The following is a 24,283-nucleotide window of genomic DNA, read 5'->3' on the forward strand; positions in this document are numbered from 1 at the left end:
CATTCATATAAATAAGCTGGAGTATATAGTATGAGATAAATGCATTCATTCATTCAATAAATATTAAGTGTTTAGTACGTGCCAGACACTGTATAAAGCATTGGAGTAAACCAAAAACCCTACTTCATGCAGTGTATATTCCAGTGGATGAAAATAGACAACTAATAAACGTCCAAACAAATACAAATATGATATGTTAGTTGGTGATAAGTTCTTAGGAGATATATAAAGTATAGTAAGGAGGCAGAAAGAAACCGATAGTGATACCACTTAATTATTTAGTTGTATACTCAAGGGTCCTGTAATTGTGAAAGCATAGCTTTCTGGAATGATGTCATTCTCTGTAAAATGTTATAGATCACTGATTTTCACAAACTGAAGGACTGTAGTATTGAAAATAGGCCTATGATAAATAATTTTCAATATAAATATAAATTGCTTGGAGAGTGGACTATACAATTTTTAAAATCAAATCTGATAAAAATATGACAGGGACATGACAAGAAAAATAAGTACAGACTACTTTTTCTTATTACATAAATACAAAAGTCTTATCCCAAATATTAGCAAGTGACATTCCATGGTACATAAATAAAATAATGCTTAATCATCTAGTTGGGTTTATTTCAATGATGGAAGATTCAAAAATTAAATCAATGTAACTTTTACCATGTTAGCAAAATAAAAAAAGAAATGAGATGGTCATCTCAATAAATACAGAAAAGGAATTTGATAAAATTCAACACTTCTTCATAATTAAAAAATAAAACTCTTAAACTAGGAATAGGAAAGTTTTTTCCTAGTCTGACAAATTATTTCTGACATTATATTTAATAATTAAATGCTTAATACTTATCCCATATGAACAGAAGTAAGGTAAGGATACCATTATACCCACGTCTATCCAACACTGCACTATCCAGCATCTATCAGTGAATAAAATGAAGTGAAACAAATATCCACGGTTTAGGAAAAAAAGAAAAATGATGACATGGTAGTATATGAAGACAAGACAAAAGCATCTACAGAAAAATTATTAGATTAACTCTTTTGCTGCGTCAATTGATTTTGTTTGTTTTTAATTCCAAAATGTGTCAGAAATTCACAAAAAACACAGAAATTCACAAAAAAATTGTTATTTTGATTGTTTTATGCATTTAATAATAACAATTTGAGCTGCTTTGTATATAAATGGCATCATTTTTATGTATAAAAATTTAGGATATATTCATTTGAGTATATCCGATCGTCACGGCAAAAGGGTTAATAATAAGTGAATTTAGCAAGATTTCTGGACCTGAAGTCAACATTTGAAAAAAAATGTGTTTCTATATTGCATGGTGATAGATTTGAAAAGATGATCCCTAAATATAGCTAACTAGCTAGCTAGCTAGCTAGCTAGATAAAAAGACATGGGACATGTACAAGAATTTTTTTTATGGGTTGAATTATATCTCCTTAAAAAAAAGTTGAATTCCTAACCTCTAGAACCTCAGAAAGTGACTTTATTTGGAAATAGGGTCTTCGCAGATGTAATCAAGTTAAAGTGATGTCAGTAAAGGGGACCCAATCCAATACGACTGATGTTCTTATAAGAAGGGGAAATTTGGGCACAGAGACAGACATGCACAGAAGGAAGATGCTGTAAATGCACACAGGCAGGAGATGACCATAGAACTGGAAGGAGACATCTACAAACCAGGGAATGCCAAATATTACCCACAAACTATCAGAAGTGAGTAAGAGGCAAGGAAGGATTCCTCCGGAGGTTTCAGAAGGAACATGGCCCTTCTGGTAGCCTTCAGAACTGTGTGATAATAAGTTTCTGTCTTAAGCCACTCGTTTTGGGGGACTTTGTTACCATATCCATAGGAAGTCAACATAGTTCATATCAACATTATTTGTTGTATGCATATTTTCCAAAATATTTGGAAATAACCCAAATGTCCATCAATAGTAGCAAGGATTTTTTTTTTTTAACTTGGTATGTTCACATGTTGGAATAGATGGATTCATGTATTGGAATAGGAATAAAAATAAAAAGAATACTGCTACAACCAGATACAAGTAGATAGACGATAGGTAGATAGATATGGTAGATCCATATATAAAGTTAAACAATTAACTAATCTCTCATGTTGAATGGTGACCTGTTTGGAAGTAAGAGGTAGAGTGATTTAAGGAGGTACAAGGAGGTCTTTTGTGGCACTGTTACTCCTGAAATAGTCTGCAACAATCATTCGACAGCTAAGAGAATTATAGAAGCCAAATCTATAATATAAGCTACTTAGTGCTATTCTGAGAAACGTAGTGTCGTTATTATAATAAAATTGTCGACTCTAGAGCCAGCCTACTTGACGTGTGACACCACTTGCTAGTTAAATAACTGAGGGGAACTTCTCTGTGTTTCAGTTTCTCATCTGTGAAATGGGGTAACATTATCTATCTCAGGGGATTGGTATGGAGATTAAATAAGTTAGTGCTTTCAAAACATTTAGAATAGTGCTTATATGTTTATTTAATGTTTTAGTATATATTTATTAAATAAATATTTAATATGTTTATATATAGCATATACTTATTGTGTATGTATTACATATATAGTATATATTTATTAAATAAATAATATATTGGAAAAAATTGAACTATGGAATTTTAAGATTTCACGTTTAGAATTAAAATGGTTTCCCCCATGGGTACGCACCCATGTACAAACTAGTAAATAGAACCTGTGTGCCTACACTAATGTGTTACGCAGTACATGTGAACAAATGTGTCCATGATAAGAACACAATCTGAATCTTAATAAAATGCATCTTAAATACCTATTAATGGTACTGAAAATGTGATCAAAGAGATACTTGCAATCATTGTAAAAAAAAGTTAACAGTATCATCTACAAAGAGATTTTGATAACATACTGTCAAACTATAGTCGTTCTTCTAGAATCATGAAACTATACTGGAAAGCAGTTTTTAATTATCATTCATATTTTTACATATCAGTACATGATTTTAATTAATATATACAATCATTAAAAATTCATGTCAGGTAAGAAAAAGCTATTGTTAGTTTGCATTGAAATGTGACTAGTCTTATATATCTCCAAAGCCTATGCAAATTGTCAAGTATTCTTTGTTTCCTAATTAGTAGCAAATTATAGAAAATTATTTCTATAGGATGTGCAGCAAAAGACTGTCTTGCTACAGTGTTGATTCTCAAGAATAGAATTGTTATTTTATTCTGAACACTCTTTTGTTCACTTTCAAAAATAAACTCCCATCACAGTAACTTTCCTCTAAACCATAATCCTAATGTATATTCATGAGTTCTGGGACCAAGGGCTCAGCAGTACGTCTCCCTAACTTCAAACTCAGTGTCTCTCTACTTGATTTTTGCTCTATCCCAAAGGGAGTTTATTTGATGCCATTAATTTCATAATACCAAGAAGGTCCATTAAGTTCACTGGCATAATCATCCCCGAGAATAGACCCATTAATCATTTTCTGCTGTCAGATCAATCCAGAAAATACTAAAAATCTGTTAACTTTTTTTCTGAGTTGTAGCAATTAAAAATTAAATAGAAATAGTAGTCTGAAAATGTTGTCTTCCTTTTCTTGTATTAAGAAATAGATTTTAGTCTCAGCATCCTAACTTTAAATTGTAAATAATGTATAAATACATTTGTTATCTAATGCAGTTCTTGGAATGTTGTAAAGATTTGGATTGTAAAGAATACAAGTGATGTCAGATTATTTTAATAACTATAATAGCAATTAAGAGTTCTGTTTTCTTTCTTTTAACTGTCAATATCTAAATTGTTGGAAACAGAAGGAGCTGGAGAGGAATTGGAACTGTGAGTGAGATTGACCATACTGCCATAATCTCTACAGCCCATATTCCTACTCTACTAACTTCACAATATCATGATCCATTCCATCCACATTGAAGACTTCACAGTGTTAAGATTATATTCACCAGTCTTTCAGTTTTACTTTGTGAGATATAGTACACCAATTTCTGGGAGATTTTTCTATTTTAAAAACTTTGCAAAACATTAGGAAATGTAAAATTTTGAATAAAACCTATATCTATTTTTCCATGTAACTTGATCAATTTCATGTAGCTATTGTAAGGGAGCATTCAAAGCCTCTGTCCTAAGGATTTATTATTCTACGTAGAAAATAGGCTTCATGGCTTTCGGCAACTTGATATTTTGTTATCCCTTATATAAGTAGGAAAGAGCAGACTGATTGAAAAGATTCATTGTAATGTGTTTTCAGCTCCTTGATCCTTTCCAACGGGGAAAATTGAAGGAGAATCTGCTAAAATAGATAAGCATAATGCTATATAAACAAAAGGAAGAGACCCTTTCTTGTTTAGCTTTTTGTTGTTGTTTTTGTTTTTGTTTTTTTATCCTGAAAGAGCCTATGGAAACTGTTATTTCTGAAAAGGACCTCCTAATTAATTAGTACATATTAAATATATGTGAATTTTGAAAATGAAAAACAACATTTGGTTCATTTATGCCACATAAATAGAAGTAAAACTTGGTGGGAAGATATACTCCTATATGCAAATGATTCTTTCATAGACAGAATGGTTTTATCCCTTCAAAGTTAGCTGAGAGGAAAAAAATAATTGATATACCAAACTTGATCCCCTAAATTACTCCCATTGAAATTGAAAGATGAATTTTGGAGTTGAAGATGTAAGAGAGCAGATGCAGAAACTGAGATTTTGGCAGTCTCTGTCAGAAACTAATGAGCTTTGGGGAAATCCAGCTGATACAGAGTTTGAGTACATTACTATCAACACTACAATGTGTCATAGCACCTACAGTGAACCGGCTTCAAGGTGGCATGTGGAAACTGACCAGAGGTAGCCTTTCCAAATTACTTAAAGAATCATTCAGCATTACAAAAAACTATCCAGTGTAGTAGTATTCACTAAATCAAGAATTAATTTCCCTGTTAAGATACACTCCTTTTCCTATTAAGATATACACTGCGTATGCTCCTTTTGAAGCAAGAGTAAAAATTCACAGTACTTTAAGCTCTTGGTGGGTGACTCACATGGTGCATTAGTCATAATAAAGCTGTGGAAGGCCTTTTTTTCATAGTGCCTACCTAGGCCAAGCCTTTGGATAATATCTAGTTCAAAGAGCCTCCAGCCAGGTGGGAGAAGGGCAAAGGGATATTATGAACCACTGTAGTAGGATAAAATACTATCAGACCATGAAAGCTTGTACTCTAAGGTAAAGAACTCCCTTCTGTAATTGGTTCTCTGGTGTTTTTGTTGTTGATTTCCTTGATATGATTGGTTATATACTAACTAGCTAATTTTAGTGTGTTTAATGTTTCAGTATGTTTTCAGTGTTTAGTATAATCAGTGCATGTTTGAGTCTGCCATCTGGCTGTAAGTTTTACAGGATATACAAATTTGTCAGTCTTTGTGTGTTGATGCTGATAAGATGCTGTGATGGGACTTCAATTCAGAATTCAGACATACACATTTTTCTGTGTATCCACGTGTGTATTTGGAAGGGTGTGAAACAAAAGTGGAGGTGGGAGATGTTAACAAGAATGAATAGGAAACCCTTTGCCAAAGATGGTAGTCCACAAGTATATTGGACAATATTGGTCCTTTCCAAACCACCTCAGCACCCTCCCAGTTCTTGGGTCTAATTCATATTTCCCATACAATCTAATCTTACTGTTGGCTCTAAACTTCATAGTCTTTATTTGGCAGCATCCAAGGAATAGGGCTGTCAAATGTGAAGTGACACATGGTAGAAAACTGGCAATGACCTGCAGTGATGTCAGTATTTTAATTTGTTTGGGATGCTTTATAACAAATTGTAATATACTATATGAGAGAGAGGTCTAAATGTCCTTCCTATTTGGGGGGAAAAAAGTGAAGGAATGTTAACTCATTTTCTATGTGGAACATTAAATTTGCCAAAACTAAATCTGGCCTGAATTTGCCTACTTGATTATATAATTAACTTAGAAATCTGTATCAGGTACACTCTATATGCAGAACTCTCCAATGAGTTCTACTTGGAACCATAAAGTCTATTTGTAGAGGCTAATTATTCACAAGCTCACATCTCATAAATTCAGTCTTTCAATCAATAATCATTTATTGAACAACTACTATATGCCAGTCATTCTAAAAATTAGCACCACATTTCCAATTATCATGTAGATTCTCAAGAAACATGCCCCAAGGGAATAGGCACAGTTGTAATAACCTGTAAAGATATTTGCAAATGCTACCTTAGACACATTACTGTGCTCTGAGACTATAGAGCCCTGATTTAAAAGTTCACATTTTTTGGCAGAAATAGACTTTAAAAATTCAATATAGTATCATAAGCACAATAAACATGATAAAGGTACAGAGGTCATAAAAATAAAAAGGTAAGGGAGTAATCAATTAATAGTGAAGGACGTTGCAGTGGGTCATGAGGTTGGTTTTCCTGGAGTCTCTGAGAGTATTTCAGTTTTGAAAAAAGAAGGAGCCCATGAACATAGCATATCCCCACTCTTTCCCTTCCACCTGGAGCTAAAGGTGGTTTTCTTATTTTCTTTCCCTCCACTGCTCTCCTAGAAAGGTGTGCCTTTGGCTGATCAGTTCTTTGATTATACAAGTCAAGAGAAGGAAGAAGGGGAATGTGTGAGTGAACCAGGATGGGGGGAGAAGTTTGTAGATACTTTAGAGGGAATATTGAACAGGGGCGGCTCTTGTACATCAGGGAAGTAAATAGGAGAGAAAGGTGGAGACTTTGAAAAGTATGGCTCTTCTTAGACTATGTATCATACTTATGGGTTCAAGAACATAACTATCCTGGAGTAATGTAGAGTAATGTAAAGTAATAAATCCTCAACCCATTATTTTAACTTTTTCGCTGCGTTAATTTTTTGAAGTTTGTTTTTCAAAATGTGTCAGAAATCGACAAGAAAACAAAAAGTTGATATTTTGTGTGGTTTATGCATTTAAAAATAACAATTTGAGCTGCTTTGTATATAAATGACATTATTTTTATTTATAAAAATTTCCTGTTTTTATTCATTTGTGAAAAACACAAAAATATAGAAAAATGTACATCTGCTTTCCTAAACTTCCTTTCTGGAAGTTTCCATCCTCAATTAGTGGATGGAAATATTGGGATCTACCCAACCGTTGCGGCAAAAGGGTTAAGTCTGGGACATTTACTGGGAAGACAAAGAGAGATACAACCAAATAGAGAAACCAGAATGGACAAAGGTATAAACACATGAAATGGCACAGGTTCTTGAGCTGACTCGAAAAGGCTTGGTACTCAATATTGTACAGAGGGGGAAGGAATGTAACAGAATGGAGATGTTAGTATCTGAAGCTGTGTCTATGGGGTATACCACAGGAATATGGAAGATTTCTGATCAATCAATCGGCTCTTACTTCAATAGCTGTTTTGACTTACTATCTGTTTTAGGTTGACAAACTGGCCAGCTATTTGATTTGATTTCTCATTGACACAATCTTACTCATTGCCTATATAGTACAGTTGCTTGTGGAGAAATGCTGACATGAAATTAGACCAGACTGATCTGTCTAGAACATTTGCAGCATTTTCCCTTGTGTTTCAACTTATATTTACTTCACAGTTATAGTCTAGCAAAATTGTGTTGATATAAGCATCACTTCATTCCTATGAGACTGATTATATTATCCCTGGTCTGTATTGTCACTGTCTTATGGCCAGAGGTAGATTTCAGGTGAAGTTAATGAAAACGAAGCTTCAGGGCCTGTCACTTACATGGGCCCATTCGATATGAATCTAATTTTTGACTTGTAATCTTGTCTTTTTTTTTTCCTTAGAGAACCTAAAGTTGTATAAGATTTGGGCCTCATAAAAGCTGGATCTACTCCTGCAGTTATCGCAGATACAAATTATGTGCCACAAGTTGAAATGCTACCCACAGTACTTTAATCAGTTCTTGAAGATACATTGTAGGTTCTTATCACTATTTTGATAGACTCCTAAAATTTGATGTAATTTTGACCCAGATGTAAATTATTCATTGGGTAGTTTCCTCTCCAAAAGGAGTACATAAATGTGATTCTGAAGTGATTCTAAAAATTTTGAATTGCCAATTCAAATAAAATTATTGGATGAGTAAAAATTTTATCTCCTCATAATAACAAATAAGTATGCATGCCACGCATTGTAAATATCACATCAGAATTTATATATCTTCTTCCTAAACAACTATTAGTTTGCTAGAGCTGTCATAACAAAGTACCACAAATGGTGTGGCTCAAACAACAAAAATTTATTGTCTCACAGTTCTGGGGACTGGAAGTCTCAGATGAAGGTGGTAGGGTTGATTCCTACTGAGGGAGGGCTCAACCTCTCTACGCCTTTCTTCTAGCTCATGTGTGTTTGCTGGCGATCTCTGTTGTTTCCTGGCTTCTGCTGCATTATCCTGATCTCTGCATTCTTCTTCACATGGCATTCTCCCCATGTGTCTCTGTGTCCAAATTTCTCCATTTTACAAGCACAGCAGTCATGTTGGATTAGGGTCCCACTCAGCTCCACGATGACCTCATCTTAATCAATTACGTGGGTAACAATCCTACTTCCCAGTAAGGTCATAATCTGAAGTTCTGGGAATTAGGACTTCAGCATTTGAATTTGGGAAGGACACAGTACAACCCATAGCAACTCATGATAATAAATGGATCTGAAAGAACACTACGATATTCATGCAATCGCCTTGCTTCTATTGTGGACAGAGCTTAGAATTTAAGTTAGGGGCTCCAGCTATTTATCTTGAGTAGGCCAGAGTTAGGACAGCTAAAAGTATTGAGCATGTTTTTAATGTCACTGAACATATAGTTAGAAGTATTCATTAGTCTTATGGTTTGTAGTTCAGAAAATGTCATCTCTTGCCCATTATGTTGTGGCCTCAAGACACATTTCAATTCTGGGGCCTAAAACTTTACAAAAACAACTAATGTTGAAGGATACAAATCATGATGCTTCTTGTCTTATTAAACCTTGTCCTTATTAAACAGCTTTTTGGGATTTTCCTTTGAGAGGGGAATACTGTTGACAGTTTTGAAATTCTGTCAACTGCTTTAAGGTCTCAGTATCTTAATAAACATTCTGTGCAAAAGTCTATGCCTTCATTTAAAAATATAGGTACCCCATTCAAAATAAAACTTTAAAATTCCTTTATCTATACCTCTTCACTGAGATCATCTGGCTTCCTTAAGTATTTGAGCAATTTATTTCATCATCTACAATCCATATTTCATTTTAATTGTTGAAATGAAATCATTTAATTATTAAAAAGAAGGAGGTTAAAGAAGAGAAAGCAAAGAAGTAAAAGAATAAAAGAGAAATCAGTATAACCAAATATGAAGAAAGTAAAACAAGAGAAAAGGCTTTCGTCTGAATTTTCAGAAAGCCTCACTTAAGTAAGTATTGTAGTTCCTTAAATAATTCTGTCTGCAGAAGATAAAAGGAGCAGATCGGCCAATTACTTTCAAACTGTTTGGTCACATCCATGTCTTTATTAATTATTCAAGTTTTAGGAGTCATCAAAGTATCCTAATGCATACCTCAAAAAGAAGAGCAAAAGCTAAGGCACTGGGAAATGCTTTTTATGTTTAAGATTTATCTCACTTATGAGCACAGGAGTATGGGCTTTTTAATGTTGGGCTGATTTAAACTCTGTAACTTGGGAAGGTGATTGACAGTTTAGCCTTGTGGAGAAAGGGAAAGAACATAAAGGTGCTTTAAAAAATCATGTCAGCAAGTAGAGCTAGAGGGGCAGATTGAAATGACATCCTTGGCGTTATGTGACCCACTCTCAGGTTGCCGCCTTTGTACCCTCATTCTTGGCCCAGTGGCACATTTATTGCTCCAGACCAAGAAGTGACTGACCACATACACAAATAGTACTTGGGTCTTGAAACAAAAACTAGCTGCAAGAACAGTTTAAAGATCCTAAGGAAAAGGCAATGGGACGATTAGACAGAAAAAAAGAGGAAGGATGATGCAGTGAGATCATATAATAATGTGAAAATGAGTTTCAAAGAAACATTTTTACGAAGTATGTAACATATTACTTTAGTTTTATCCCAATTGTAAGTTATCAGACCATTTTATGGGCACTAAATGTCACTTGAAGTGCATGTCTAACAAAATAGGAGCGTGCATTACCAATTCTTCTGTGATGACCATGTCAGAGAAACTATTAGACCCATTTGTCAATGTACCTTGGTGTCTAATAGTTTTAAAGAATGGATGGTTGTGGAAACGATTCAACATTTTAAAGATATAATTTCTCCTTATACACATTCCGTTAAATCATCTGTTTTGAGTATATCTGTTTGTCCAGCCATGTCTTTTCAGTAAGCTGATTGAAAAGACAGCAATAAAAGCACATTTTGAATCACAGAATAGAAAAGACTAACAACATGTGAATAGTATTTGGAAGGTCTATTTATTGTTTCAAACAATTGATATTTTGATATATTTTGTGTATTGTGCAAGTTTGCCCAGAACATTAAAATAGAATATTATACATAAAATAGATCTTTAAAATAGCTTTACAATAAAATAGCTTAGAGGTCTGAGATAGTAGTATTCATGCCATTTTAAAGAATTTCTTTACAATGAATACATTTAGCAGCAAGCTATTTAAAAGCGTAGCTTTAGATATTGTTTATAATACTATATTTATGCAAATGGGTTTGCTTTACCAATTTTAGCTTCAGCCTTCACTGACTGATCTCGTGTTTCTAATCCCTTGAAATCACCTTTTCCACTCATTTAACAATTATTAAAATGGGTGAGGAAAATTAATAATAAAATGAAGGAAAAAGAAGAGAGCAAGAGTGTTTTTGTTTTTGTTTTTGTTTTTGTTTTCCCTAAAGGAAGAGCTACAGTTGATCCTTGAACAACATGGGTTTGAACTGTGCAAGTCCACTTAGATGTGGATTTTATTTTTTCAATAAATACCTGTACTGTTTTCAGTCTGAGGTTGGGAGTCTGTGGATGCTATGGGCCACCTATATGCATTGATCTACACCATTTTATGTAAGGTCTTGAGCATCCATGGAGTTTGGTATCCACGGAGGTCCTGGAACCAATCCCTCTTCAGATACCGAGGGACAACTTGAGTGTTGAGGGAGACAAAAGTTATACACAGGGTTTTGACTACAGGTGAGGGTGTTCAAGGTCAACTGTACGAGTTTCCAATGTGCCCTTGAATAAGTCAATTCCATGGACTGAACCAGGTGATCTATAAAATCCTTTTTCCCTAGATCTAATGTGCTATGTTGCTGAGTGAGGGCACTAAAATAAAAAACAAAATGACAAATAAGAGTAAATGGTAGGGTGGACTTTCCAAAATTGTTTAAATTATTCAAAATCAACTTTTTAAATTAAGATTCAACATTGCAGTGTTTGAGATTTTGCACTTTTAAATCCCAGATATGCTACTTACCAGCTCTGGGTCTTTGAGCAGATCATTTAACTCCTATCGTCTACAACTTCCTATTCTGTTAAATAACAAAAACAATAATACTTACCAGATAAATATATGAGGATTAAATGAGTAGTATAGGCAACAGTTTAGTACCAATTCAGTGATCAATGTTAGCATTTGTTATTATTATCCAGATGTGTATTGGACATGATTAATTTATTCTTTAATTACTCATTCAAAAATACTCACCTGTATTTAATGTCAAGCCTTGTACTAAATGCTGGAGATCTAGTAGTCCTAGAACAATCTTTTCTCCGCTCTGTTGGTTACTACTTGATTATTTGAATGTGGATTGTTATGTGTTCATGAAAAAGCATATATTTTGCATGTATTAGCTTTCGTTTTTAAAATATATACGATTGAGAAGGCCAGGTAGTAAGTTACAGATTCAAGTGTGTAAAAAAGCAACTCACATTTGTTTGCCACTAAATATAAGTCAACTTTCTGGTCTTTTTTGATTGGTAACAGAAAATCTAACCTTGCCAGTAGAAGGTAACTTGGTCACTTCTTGTCTCAAGCTCACTCACTTTTGGTTCAATTCACGATTTTCTACCACCACCTTTTTCTACCCTCTGCCTATCTTGTTGTTGAGTTCTTATGTATTATCCTAGGATCAGGATGCCTGATGTGTGATTGCATCTGTGTCATCTGCAGTCTTGGTTGTCATTTAATCTCTATCTTGTAGGCATTGATAAAATGGAAGTTAGTCTATGGGACCATGGACTTCAACCATTGCAGACTTAGGCCCCTGTTTGGCTTTTATTGACTTTATGGTCCTCTGAAATTTAGCAGCACCCTAATCTGACCCCAGCTAGAGCTGCTCATCCTATAAACTCTGTTCAGCTATGGAGTCCTTCTGCACCAAGCTAGAATAACCCTTTAGGCTCACTGATTCTCAACTCGTAACTTTTTCCTTCCTCAGCCACAGTCTTGAGAATTTCTGTTATTTCTTCCATAAGTTATGAGAGCTGAAGAATGCTTCAGCTGGGTAGCGATACGTACTTCATGCCTTCTCTTTACCTGGTTCTGCCCTGCTGACATTTCTACTGCATGCTGCTGACTAGTTTGATGAAGGGTAGCCAGCAAGGAACTTCTTGAGTTCCAGAGTAGATATGGGGTGAGTTGTCAGGGCAGGTTACTGAATATTTTGGGAAGTTTCTGTTACCCAACTGTCCAGAGTTTCAGTCCCAAAGTAGGTTCAGGGAACAAAGCCCCCCCCCCCCCACACACACACACACATACTATCTGTACTCTTGTTCTCCCTTAGGGAACAATCCTTTTCTAGTCCAAAAAGGATTTTTATTTTTATCATCTCTCCTTTTTGTAGTAACACTGCTTGTATGGTATCACTTATTTATTTATTTATTTTTTATTTATTTATTTATTTTCCTACCCTCTCTATGGTCTAAACCCTTTGTTTCAAGTCCTCCAGGATTTGGCTCTTGATATTTAAATCCAAGCTTTTGGAATTCTTTTCCTCCTAAGGTACTGGTACTTGCAATTCAAAGCCATCGTTTTAAAGACTATTGTCTGCACTTTTCTCCACTGTTAATGTACAAAGGTCAAATTAATTGCTCAAAGGCCCAAAATGTGATTCTGTGTTCTCTCTCTGAATCATCCATACCCTGAGGCATCCAGAAAAATCCTCCTTGCTACTTAACTATAGTAGAAAAATAGAACTAAAAGAAATTGAAAAAAATCAGCACTTAGCTTACTAGCAAAATATCCTTCTACAGAAGGAAACCCACAGTGGAATAAAATGATAGGTGTACTGTATATTTATCTATATTTGCCTATCTCCATAAGCTACAACAAAAACAAAACAAAAATATGCCAATTGTATGTCTTTGTATTCTAACTTAAATAATGTTCTCCAATTAAAACAATTAATGTTAAAATAGTTTTGCTATAATAGTTCTGCATCTTTTAATATGAGCATGCTGTCTTGGTTAAACCCTCCTCCCTATAAACATCATCGATTCATTGATTGAATGCCTACTATATGCCAGGAACTACGGGTAAATAAGTAAAAAAGAACAGTGGGCACATTCCCTAATGTACTAAATACTGAGAATCCCTCAGTCACCAAGTGAACATCAAATGTCCTCAAGTTTTTATCCCACAGAGCAGAAACTCCCAAACCCTACCTTTCCAAGAAGTTCAAATCCACACCTGGAATCTTCACTTATTCCATTTGGTGATGGAACTATGTATTTGATATTTCCTTCTTCACCACTAGAGAGAGCACTCTGTTAGATCCCTAAAGAGTTAATTCAAGATACTCAGTTTTAAGGCTGAATTCCATAAAAAGGCTCTGTTAAATGAATGATATACAGAAAGAAATGTGGTTTTTTAAATAATTAAAACATACTTCCCACCTAATCATTTCCCAAGATGCAACTGGTTTTTAGAAGAGTAGAAAATGATGCCATCAGTTTAAACAAGATATATTTAGCTTATTTTTTTTTCTTCTTGGTATTAAAATGAATGCAGCAAAATCCACTTCTCCTTTCATTTCTTTGCTAATAAAATAATCGCATAATTGGATTCTAATGTTACTAAACTCAAATTAATAATAAATCAGAATCTGAAGAGATAAATGATTTTTCACAGCTACACAGGGGATCTTTCAAAGTTTTATTAGGACTAGACTTTTTTAAAACAATGACATTTATTTTGAGCCTTCTTTATTCTTACAGCACATGATCTGCTGGGAAGTCAGGATGAATTAAAGATGATCATGAGATTAAAATAACTTTCAGGATACCAGAGTTTTATCTCTTAAATACTACATTTCTAAAATTGCAAAATTTGAAATATGCATTTCCCATGATCCTTTAAGCCAGTGTTTCTTAAATTTGTATAGTATATAGAGTCTTTTTAAAGGAAAAACAAGGAGAAAACAAATCTTTTTTGAACCCCAGCATCAAATCATTTTCATGACAATTACTTAAAATTACTTAAAAATATGCAAACATAAAACCAGGCATAAACACTTTATGCTTATACATCTTACAAAATATGATTTCAAGTAAAATGCAAAAAGATCTACAAATCTGAGAAATTTCATTCATAATATTGGTTTTTAATGTAATAGGAGATATTATGTTTAAATGAAATATCCGTTTACCATGTGAGTATGTCATTAGCTTGCTATACACAGGTTCTTAATATTTAGTGTGGCAATATAGTATGCACAGTAGTGATAATTCTACTCTTTTGTTCGTGGAAATCTCTTTGTGCACTGTCATCATTAGCCTTTGTCTGTCTCTGTTCTTACTAATACTTTTTTTTCCTTTTTATTTTTAAATTAAAGTTTGTTGGGGTGACAATTGTTAGTAAAGTTGCATAGGTTTCAGGTGTACAATTCTGTAATACATCATCTATATCTCACATTGTGTGTTCAGCACCCAGAGCCAGTTCTCTTTCATCACCATATATTTGATCCCTTTTACCCTCATCCACCACTCCACTCCCTCCCTACCCTCTGGTAACTACTAAATTATTGTCTGTGTCTATAAGATTTTGTTTCTTCATTTGTTTCTCTTGTTCTTTTGTTGCTTTCAGTTTTATATCCCACATATCAGTGAAATCATATGGTTCTTGACTTTTTCTGTCTGACTTATTTCACTTAGCATAATAATTTCAAAATCCATCCATGTTGTCGCAAATGGCACTATGTTATCTTTTCTTCTGGCAGTATTGTATTCTATTGTGTATATATACCACAACTTCTTTATCCAATGATCTATCAAAAGACACTTCGGATGTTTCCATGTCTTGGCCACTGTAAATAAAGCTGCAATGAACATTGGAGCACATAACTTTATGGATAAATGTTTTCAGATATTTTGGGTAGACACCCAGGAGAGGGATTGTTGGGTCATTACTAATACTTCTTGATGCCAAAATAGTTGTATCTATAATAAACATGAACACTGGGTTCATATGAGAGTGTATGTTTAGAAGATAGTGGTTTAATAGATCCCCAAATCACTTAGATTATTTATTAAATTATGAGAATTCAAAACAAAAATATAAAATAATATTTTTAGAGGATAGTTTTAAAGGGGCAAACTCAAGATCATTATATAAACATAAAAAGCTATCAAAAATTATATTTAATTTTGTTATTAATAAGGAAACTAATAAGATGTTATCAATTGGCTTAGTAGTGCATTCAAAATACCACACATACATAGTTGAATCTGGAATGTTGAAATGAATCTATGAATACATGCAAAACTGACTTTTTTCCTTAGGGTTGGAATGGGGAGAAATCAGTTTTCCCTCCACCAGAAAGAATTTGCTTATCTTTGAATAAGTATCATTTTAACTATCAGTTATCTACAATTTACAACTTTATAAAATAGCTCAGTTGCCCTCCAAAGAATCACATAACCAAAAATGGTGTGCTAGATAAAGCCTTCTTTCCATTAAAGATACTCAATGCATTGCAAAGTCTTTCAAATTTGTCCATCCATTGTGTTTAAGAGGAATATGCAGACCCATAATATGCATGATCTCTGTGAAAACCTTGAGGATCTCCCATAACTCACCTATCTCCCTTGAGACCTTATCTCTCTACCTACAGAGGTGCCCCATATGAGTCCTATTCTTAGAGAAATGTGTGTCTCTCCCCTGAGATATAAACACCAAGCAATCTATTTGGGTGAGTTGGATGACTTCCAAGGGAAGAAGTGTGATAACTAATCCCAGATCTTTTAAACATGAAAAATTTGCCCAAGGGCAGAGAGTTACAATGGTAAACCAAATCTTTAGTCGGGATGATTGAGTTTTATTTTTTCACTCTTTTTTGTCTTTTCTTTTTCTTTCTTTCTTTTTATTTTTATTTTTTGAGGGGAGAACAGTTACCACATACCAGGTACCATGTACTGTGTTAAGTATTTTACATATATTATTTCATTATATATCACAATAACTGTATATGTATGTGCATTTTATGGGTGAGAAAATTCTGCCTGAACTAGTTACATGGTAACTATTAAAAAAAGATTATTGAATGAAAAAACAGAGCAAAACCAAATGTGTATTTAATAAATTCTGCAACTAATAATCAGAACAGTATCTTAAGAACTCATTTAGATGACACATATCCCAAAGTTACATACTCAGTCAATATATGTAGAACCTATCCTAGTCCTTCCCACCTCATCTGGAAAATTGAGTCTACAACCTACATTTTTTCCATAGCCTGGTATATACATTTGTCATAGCACTTGCCAAATGGCATTAAATTATCTTTTTATGTGTTTATGTCTTCCTATTTTCACTGGCTAAGCTATGAGTTGCTGTAGAGGAAGGGTCATGTTTTATGTATGTATCCATTGTGTCTTATACAGTCACTGGCCCATTTTGGCACTTAAATATACACTTTTGAACTTATCTGAAGTATGCATACGAGCTATGCAGTAAAGCTAATTCCTAAAACTGAACCTCTGGAAAAATTCAATCCTAAATCACTAATGACAAAGAGTTTACTTCATCTTTCAAATTGTTTCAAAGAAAAACTTGTTTCAGTGCAATTAGATAAATTTCAGTTTTAATAAATTTATTAAACTTGGAGCTGCTTAAAATTTGCTCTAAGGACACATAGGAAAATCTTGTCTTATCAGTGGGTACAGGCCTGTGGATCCTGCACACTGAATGTCATGATGTGACATCTCTGAGAGTTTACTGAAAAAGAAAACTAATGACAATGCAAAACCATTAGAAATTAACTAGAATTTTGCACTATAATTATGTATCCAATGGACTGAGACAGAAAAATCTTAAATGTCAGTGTTTTTAAGTTCTTCAAATCTCACAAACTCCATACCACATTTTTCCTTAAAATATTTCTTAACGTACCAGTGAATATCAAAGAATGACTAAGGAACTGGGAACACAGAGAGCTGACATTCACATTGGTAGAAAGAAAGAACAGAAACCAAAACTAAAGTGAGATGGGGAGAGAAAACATTAGAAAAAGGAAGAAAAATTACACTAACATGCTAGGAAAATGTCCCTTTGTGTTAACTATTCTAATCATCAACTATTTGGTTGGAGAATAAAAATAAAACATGGAATTAAAAAATATGTATTACTTGGTGTATATATATATATATATATATATATATATATATATATACACACACACACACACACATATATGTACATGTATGTTGTATGTATGTATGTATACCTTTATATTTATATATATACATATTTCTTAAATATGTTAAACCTATGCAAGCAAGAACCATATTTCCTAATATTACAGCAATAGAGGATTTCTTTTGACCAGAGTAAGAAAGTAATTAAAGTGTGGATTGCACACTTTACAGTTTGGATTGCAATATTTTCGGTGAATACATGGAATGGTTCCCATGTGTGAGAGAGTTATCTAGAATCCCAGTTACTTTAGAGTTTTAGTAGCCATTTTCTGTCCTGCCAATAGAATGCAACCCAAACCCTAAGTTGTCTGGTCACAGATTGGGAAGGACAGTAGAGACCAGTAAGAGGTAATGTTGTGGATGTTTGGTTGACTAAATACAAAGCATCCATCTGCCCATTATGGTCTTGGTGTGAAGTAAGCTTCTCACTCGAAAGCTAATTTTTGAACTATTCCGTTTCATAGCAAGTTTCCTCTTAGAATGATTGTTAAAAAAAAATGTAGGTTTCCTTTCTAGAGAGTTTCACAAGGTGGTTTGGGTTTTGTTTTGTTTTTAATTATATTATTTCATTTTTGAAATCTTATAAATGGTTCCTCCCATTTTGGAGAGAATTTTGGAAAAAATAGGTTAGAAAGCCGTTAAAAGGAATCTGATGATATTTGGTACCAGGTAGGCTAAGAAAATTTTTCATATGCTTTAAAAATTGGAATGCCCACAGGGAGGACTTCATTTAAAAGTGTGTGTGGGATTGGTGGTCAGGGAGATGAATTTATCTGGAAGCATTTCTTATTGGAATGCTGTTGTAGTCATGGTTATATTTTGTATATCAAATACTGCACCTGTCACAAGCTTGGATTTATTGTAAGTATTCATAATGCACGTTGTTGGGAGAGCCTGCAAATCCCTCGTTGGCAGCACTGTCACCAGAAGTAGATGCACCTGTCTTCCCAGCTGGGATTTGTTCATGGGAAAGGCAGTCATGTAACATGTTATCCTTATGGACAGCTGTATGTATAAGTTGCCCTAGCCTAGGGTGTAGAAGACTTAAATTTTGTTAAAGAAAAAGAAAGACTTCATTGTCCCAATGAAATTTGACATGAAAAATATTTTAATGTTTTGACTCAGTAAACTTAGAGGATATACAGGCTTGGTTTAAGAGAATAACATTATTTGGTTTGCTTTGGTCTGATCACTCCAACAGCTTTTAGTGACTCAGCGAACACCAATATTTTCAGCTCATATTAGCTTGGGGTTTAGCATAAAATAGTTCATTCTGTTTCTGTGCAAGACCTCACTTAAAACGTGGACCTCCCCTTAATGCTACAGCCATAACTCTTTGTTCTTGTCCATTTCAGTTGTTCATTTTCCCCCAACCGAATCTATGTTCATAATAGAGGTTGTGTCCATTTTGCTAACATTATTTCCTCTAACCTGCTGACCCTGTGTTAACTCTGGATATGTCTATGCTTAATAAATCTTTGTTAAGTGGATACATGAATGAAAGAATGAAGAATTGTTTTTTTACTGCCAAAAAGGAGGTATAGAGATTCCTTCTTAAAGACTCCCTGATTCAAAATCAGTCCAAAGCTGAGAGGTCTCTTTGAATCCCATTGTTTGTTCATTTTTTATTGATGTATAATTTACTTACACTGAAATACAGACTTTTAAGGGCAAAGTTCCATGGAGTTTTTTCAAGTGTATGCACCCATATAACTACCTCCCCAATCAAGAGGTAGAATTTTTCTATTATTACCATAAGGTCCCTCGTGCTACATTCCAGTTAGTTTCTTACAAACACTGTTTGATTATCATCATAGTATTTTTCTTTTTTTCCTTTTCTATAACATCATATAAATGTAACCATAAAATATGTACATTTTGTGTGTGGATCATTTCACTTTAAGGTTTTTAGATATATCCATATTGTCCCCATTGATATTTAAAAGGATTAATGAGAGTCAAGAAATTACCCATGTTGAAAATAATAAGATTAATAAGGAAGGACTATATATATATATATATACATATATATATATATATATGTATACCTTTTATATATGTACCATATATATATACCATATATATATACCTTTTATACACACACGTATATATAGCTTTTGTGTGCCTCACCTTGGAAGATATATTGGTTCCACTTCTCCAGTCTCCAAAAACTTGCTCTTATGAATTCCAAAGATATGCAAAATAAGATTCTTAGAAGTAGTCAGAGTTCAGAAGTACCATCCAATTTATATTATTGTACTATGAGTCTCCATAGGTAGATTATTTGACAAATCAAGGCAATCTGGCAGGGGGAGACACATTTTAGAGCTGGTAACACTGCCCAGGCTTCCTGACTTCTCTCACCTTTACACAGCACTACACTATTGGGTTCCCTTATGCTCCAGACAGTTCTGTGGGTGAATAACATGTACAAAATGTAGAGGTTCAGAAAGAGCAATCAAATGAGATATTTCTCCTGCAAGTCTGATTTAAAATACATTTTCAACCAAATATAATTCTTTAGGTTGTAGAGGGTAGTGTTTGGGTAGCATTGAAGAGGAGGTTTGGGTAGAATTGAATAGTCTGTTTTCAGGAAATGGGAAAAAGAGGCCTGGCAAGTAAAGCCTGTAGAAAACGGATTCATTGGATTACAGCAGGACATGATCAACTGCCAAAGCTAGCTTATTTTCTTTGCTAGTTCCAGAAAACAATACTTAAAACTTTGTGATGACAGAAGGCTATCTTGTAAAACATGTTGGCAGAGGATGCTTTTTCACTGGCTCAGGCCAGTATTATTATAGACTTGGTAGGGTACTTAGGGCTCCAGTAGAGATATCTAGGTCAGAAAGTTAGGCATTGGAGATTAGGGACCAAAATATGTTAGTTTATTTCAGAGTAAAGCAATAAAACAGTCTTAGTGAAGCCAGAGAAAGGACTGTATAATCCTAACAACTTTCTACGTCTCTTGCAGAAACATTTGCTACTACTAATGAGATAAAGAATAAAAATATGATCTAGGGGAAAGTAGTAAGTAAACAATCATGGAAAATAGTTAATGTTAGACGTTTTAACAGGTAAAGGCGCATTCATTCAAAGGTGGATAAGGGGGAAATTATAAATGATTTAAAGAAAGAAAATTCCCTTTTCAAATACATGCTCTTTAAAAAAATGCTGATTATTTTGTACAAGATAGTTTGATGCAAGACATGTGGAAATTTCATGAAATGGCAAAAAGAGAATCTAAACAATTTGAACCAGAGTTTAATGTTAGCTGGAGCATACCAAGAAGTGTATTTATATATATTTCTTTCCCCTTAGACCCAGTAGAGACACTTCAAGAACTACTCAGTCCCGGAGTGGAGGGATTGTGTGAAGACACGGATGTTTTACACTGAGACGAGTGCGGGAGTTTTCATTGTAAGGTAACAGTCGATTCCCATTTTTCATTTTGTAGACTTTAAAAGTGAACAAAACTGTGATGTAAAAATAGGCAGTATTATCAGAAGTATTAAGGGCACGTTGAATTTGTTAATAGCTTTGTAGTAGTTCATATTTTATACCTTTCATGTGAAGTGCATTCAGAAATAATTCCTTGGCAAATACTATCCTTATGTAAAAGTGAGATGATATGTAGACACAATGGGAAATGCCCAGCACCCACCTAGCCATTTTGGATTAAAACATTGTCAACAGATATTTTCTTGCGAGGTGCTTCTCAAGCTTTTTCTTGTCATGTGCACACAGACAATGATGGTATTGCTAGGATACACTGCAGAGGTTGCCCACAACCAGAGACTACCAGCTCTGTCGTGCTGCTCCAGAGCAGCTCCAGGCTGAAGGGATTGCATCTCAGTGCATCTGTAAACTGTTGTTTGGAGGAGCAGTGCTGGGGAGCCATGGAAGCTTTTTCCTGTTTGAAAGCCCTAAAGTGTCATCTGCTTTTTACGTGTATGCATCTCTGTTGTTGGAGTGTGCGTTTAGAGGAGTTTTCCTTAGTAAAGAACGATGGTTGGAGACCTAAATTTTCACGTGAAGTTAATTGTACCTAAAGATTTACCAATATTTTTAATTTTAGCAATTCTTTTTCAATATCAAGAAACTTGAACTCAGAGTATTTGCCTCCTACCTATTAGCTCTCTCCTAGAGAATCCACAGAAGCATCTCAATTGTAGCAGGATCCCTTGTTGTCCTAGGGCTTTGGGGAAGTTTACAAAAGATACAATCTGCCCCAAGGGTCATAAAGCCTTCCAGTGGTCTGAAGTAATTGTATAGCTTAGGCCTCACTTTAATGTTTGACCTTGTCTGGAAAGTCCTGATTTAGCTATCTCAGTAGTCATTCAAAACATGATTAAGGGTTCAAGAGATTTGGACCCAGACTGAATGTTGCATAATCAGAGGTTTCAAGCTAATGGGACCTGGACACTCTTTGGCATTTCTTCTGTGCCTGAGGAATAAGAGGTAACAACTAAGATACTCAGTGGTATCATCATGAAAAACTGGCACAAAATACCCTTTGGTCACAATTCTAGAAGCCGTCTTATTTTTACCAGGATTTTTGTCTTATTTTGGTTTGGTTTAGTCTTATAACCTTAGTCTTAAGTATTGCTTTTTTTTTTTTTAAAGCAGATTTAGATAAATTAATTGGAAACTACAGAGTTCTACATACCCTTCCCCTCAAACACACATAGTCTTCCCTATTATTAACATTAGTGTGGTACATTTGTTACAGTGGATGAACCGATATTGATAATGATTAACTGAAATCCATTACAAAGAGTTCATTTGTATTGAATATTATATGGGTTTTGAAAAATATATAATGACATATTTCAATTGTTATTGTATCATACAGAATATTTTTACTGCCCTAAAAACACCGTGTACTCCCCTATTCACCCTTTCCTCCCCTCGCTGAAACCATGGCAGCCTCTGATCATTTTACTGCCTCAAGCTTTGCCTTTTCAAGAATGTCATATAATTGAAATCATATAATATATAGTATTTTCAGATTGGTTTCTTTCACTTAGTAATATGCGTTTAAGTTTCCCCTATGTCTTTTTGTGGCTGAATAGCTCATTTCTTTTTATTGCTAAATGTTATTACGTTATCTGGATGGACCTCAGTGTGTTTATCCATTCACCTACTGAAGGACATCTTGGTTGCTTCCAAGTTTGACAGTAATGAAAAAAGCTTCTATAAATATTTCTCTGCAGACTTTCATGGTGCATACCTTGTCAGCTAATTTAGGTATATAGCAAGGAATGTATTTACTTCACCATGTGGTAAGAGTATGTTTGGTTTTGTAAGTTGCCAAACTGTATTTCATAGTGCCTATACCATTTTGCATTCCCACCAGCAACAAATGAGGGTTCCTTATCAGCATTCGGTATTGTCAGTGTTTTGAATTTTAGCCATTCTAATAGGTGTGTAATATTTTCTCATTGTCTTAGTTTTTAAAACAATTGATTACAAAAGATACTGACACTGCCCAGAAGACTCTGGACACTTAGCCACTAGAAATATCTTCAGTATTTTCTTAGTAATGACATTGATTAAGAATTTGAGCTTTCCCCTGACAATATCTACTGTGGTAACACAGTTTTATGAGATAAGTGTGTATATATACCTAAGTACAAAGATCCGACAATTAAGTTTGCAAACTTGTTGCAACGATATTGCTAACTTTTTGGATATCAGAGGGATTCTTCATTATGAATTTGTACCAACTGGACAGACATTTAACCAAGTGTACTATTGGTGCTGAAAAGTGCTGAAAAGGCTGCCTGAAAAAGTTAGACAAAAATGACCTTAACTTTTCACCAACAGTTTATGGCTCTTGCATCATGACAATGCACCAGCTCACACGGCACTGTCTGTGAGGGAGTTTTTAGCCAGTAAACAAATAACTGTATTGAAACACCCTCCCTACTCACCTGATCTGGCCCCCAATGACTTCTTTCTTTACCTGAAGATAAAGGAAATATTGAAAAGCAGACATTTTGATGACATTCAGGACATCAAGGGTAATACGATGACAGCTCTGATGGCCATTCCAGAAAAAGAGTTCCAAAAGAGTACCCTTTGAAGGGTAGATTGGGCTCTGGCTCGGTGTATAGCTTCCCAAAGGGAGTACTTCAATGGTGACTTTAGTGATATTCAGCAATGAGGTATGTAACACTCTTTTTAGGATGAGTTCGCGAACTTAATTTTCTGACCTCATGTGAATATATGTATGTATGTATATAACTACTGGAAACCAAAATTAATTTTAGACTGTAATAAAGAATAAAAAACACATTTGTTTGAACAAAAAGAGCTGTAGCCCAGCTCTTGGGTAGCAACCTAAATTGTGCTCCACTGAGCAAAAGGGGAGACCGCTTTTTAATCTTGAAAGTATCTGCCAGGTTCACAATTGGTCCATTTCATGTATATGAGGTCTCCAAATTCATACACTTTTTGTCCTAATCATACAGTAATGATTGTTCAGCATTTTGCATCCTGATTGGTTATTATGGAGCAGTTATGATTGGGTGGGGAAGGTCTTACTCCATTGGTCAA

At 34.3% G+C, this 24,283-nt stretch overlaps 1 protein-coding gene across 4 annotated transcripts in view; it reads left to right on the forward strand.

The window, feature by feature from the left end:
* The window catches only part of B3GALT1 (beta-1,3-galactosyltransferase 1), a 531,946-nt gene that overhangs the window by 172,097 nt on the left and 335,566 nt on the right, over positions 1 to 24,283 (forward strand). For all 4 annotated transcript variants that reach the window (XM_081052858.1, XM_081052855.1, XM_081052854.1 and 1 more), the window contains exon 2: positions 21,044 to 21,147. The gene's annotated coding sequence lies outside the window, so the exon portion shown is untranslated. The remainder of the gene's footprint in view (positions 1 to 21,043; positions 21,148 to 24,283) is intronic.

Source organism: Rhinolophus hipposideros (assembly GCF_964194185.1).
Source record: "Rhinolophus hipposideros genome assembly, chromosome: 6".
Classification (NCBI taxonomy): Eukaryota; Metazoa; Chordata; class Mammalia; order Chiroptera; family Rhinolophidae; genus Rhinolophus; species Rhinolophus hipposideros.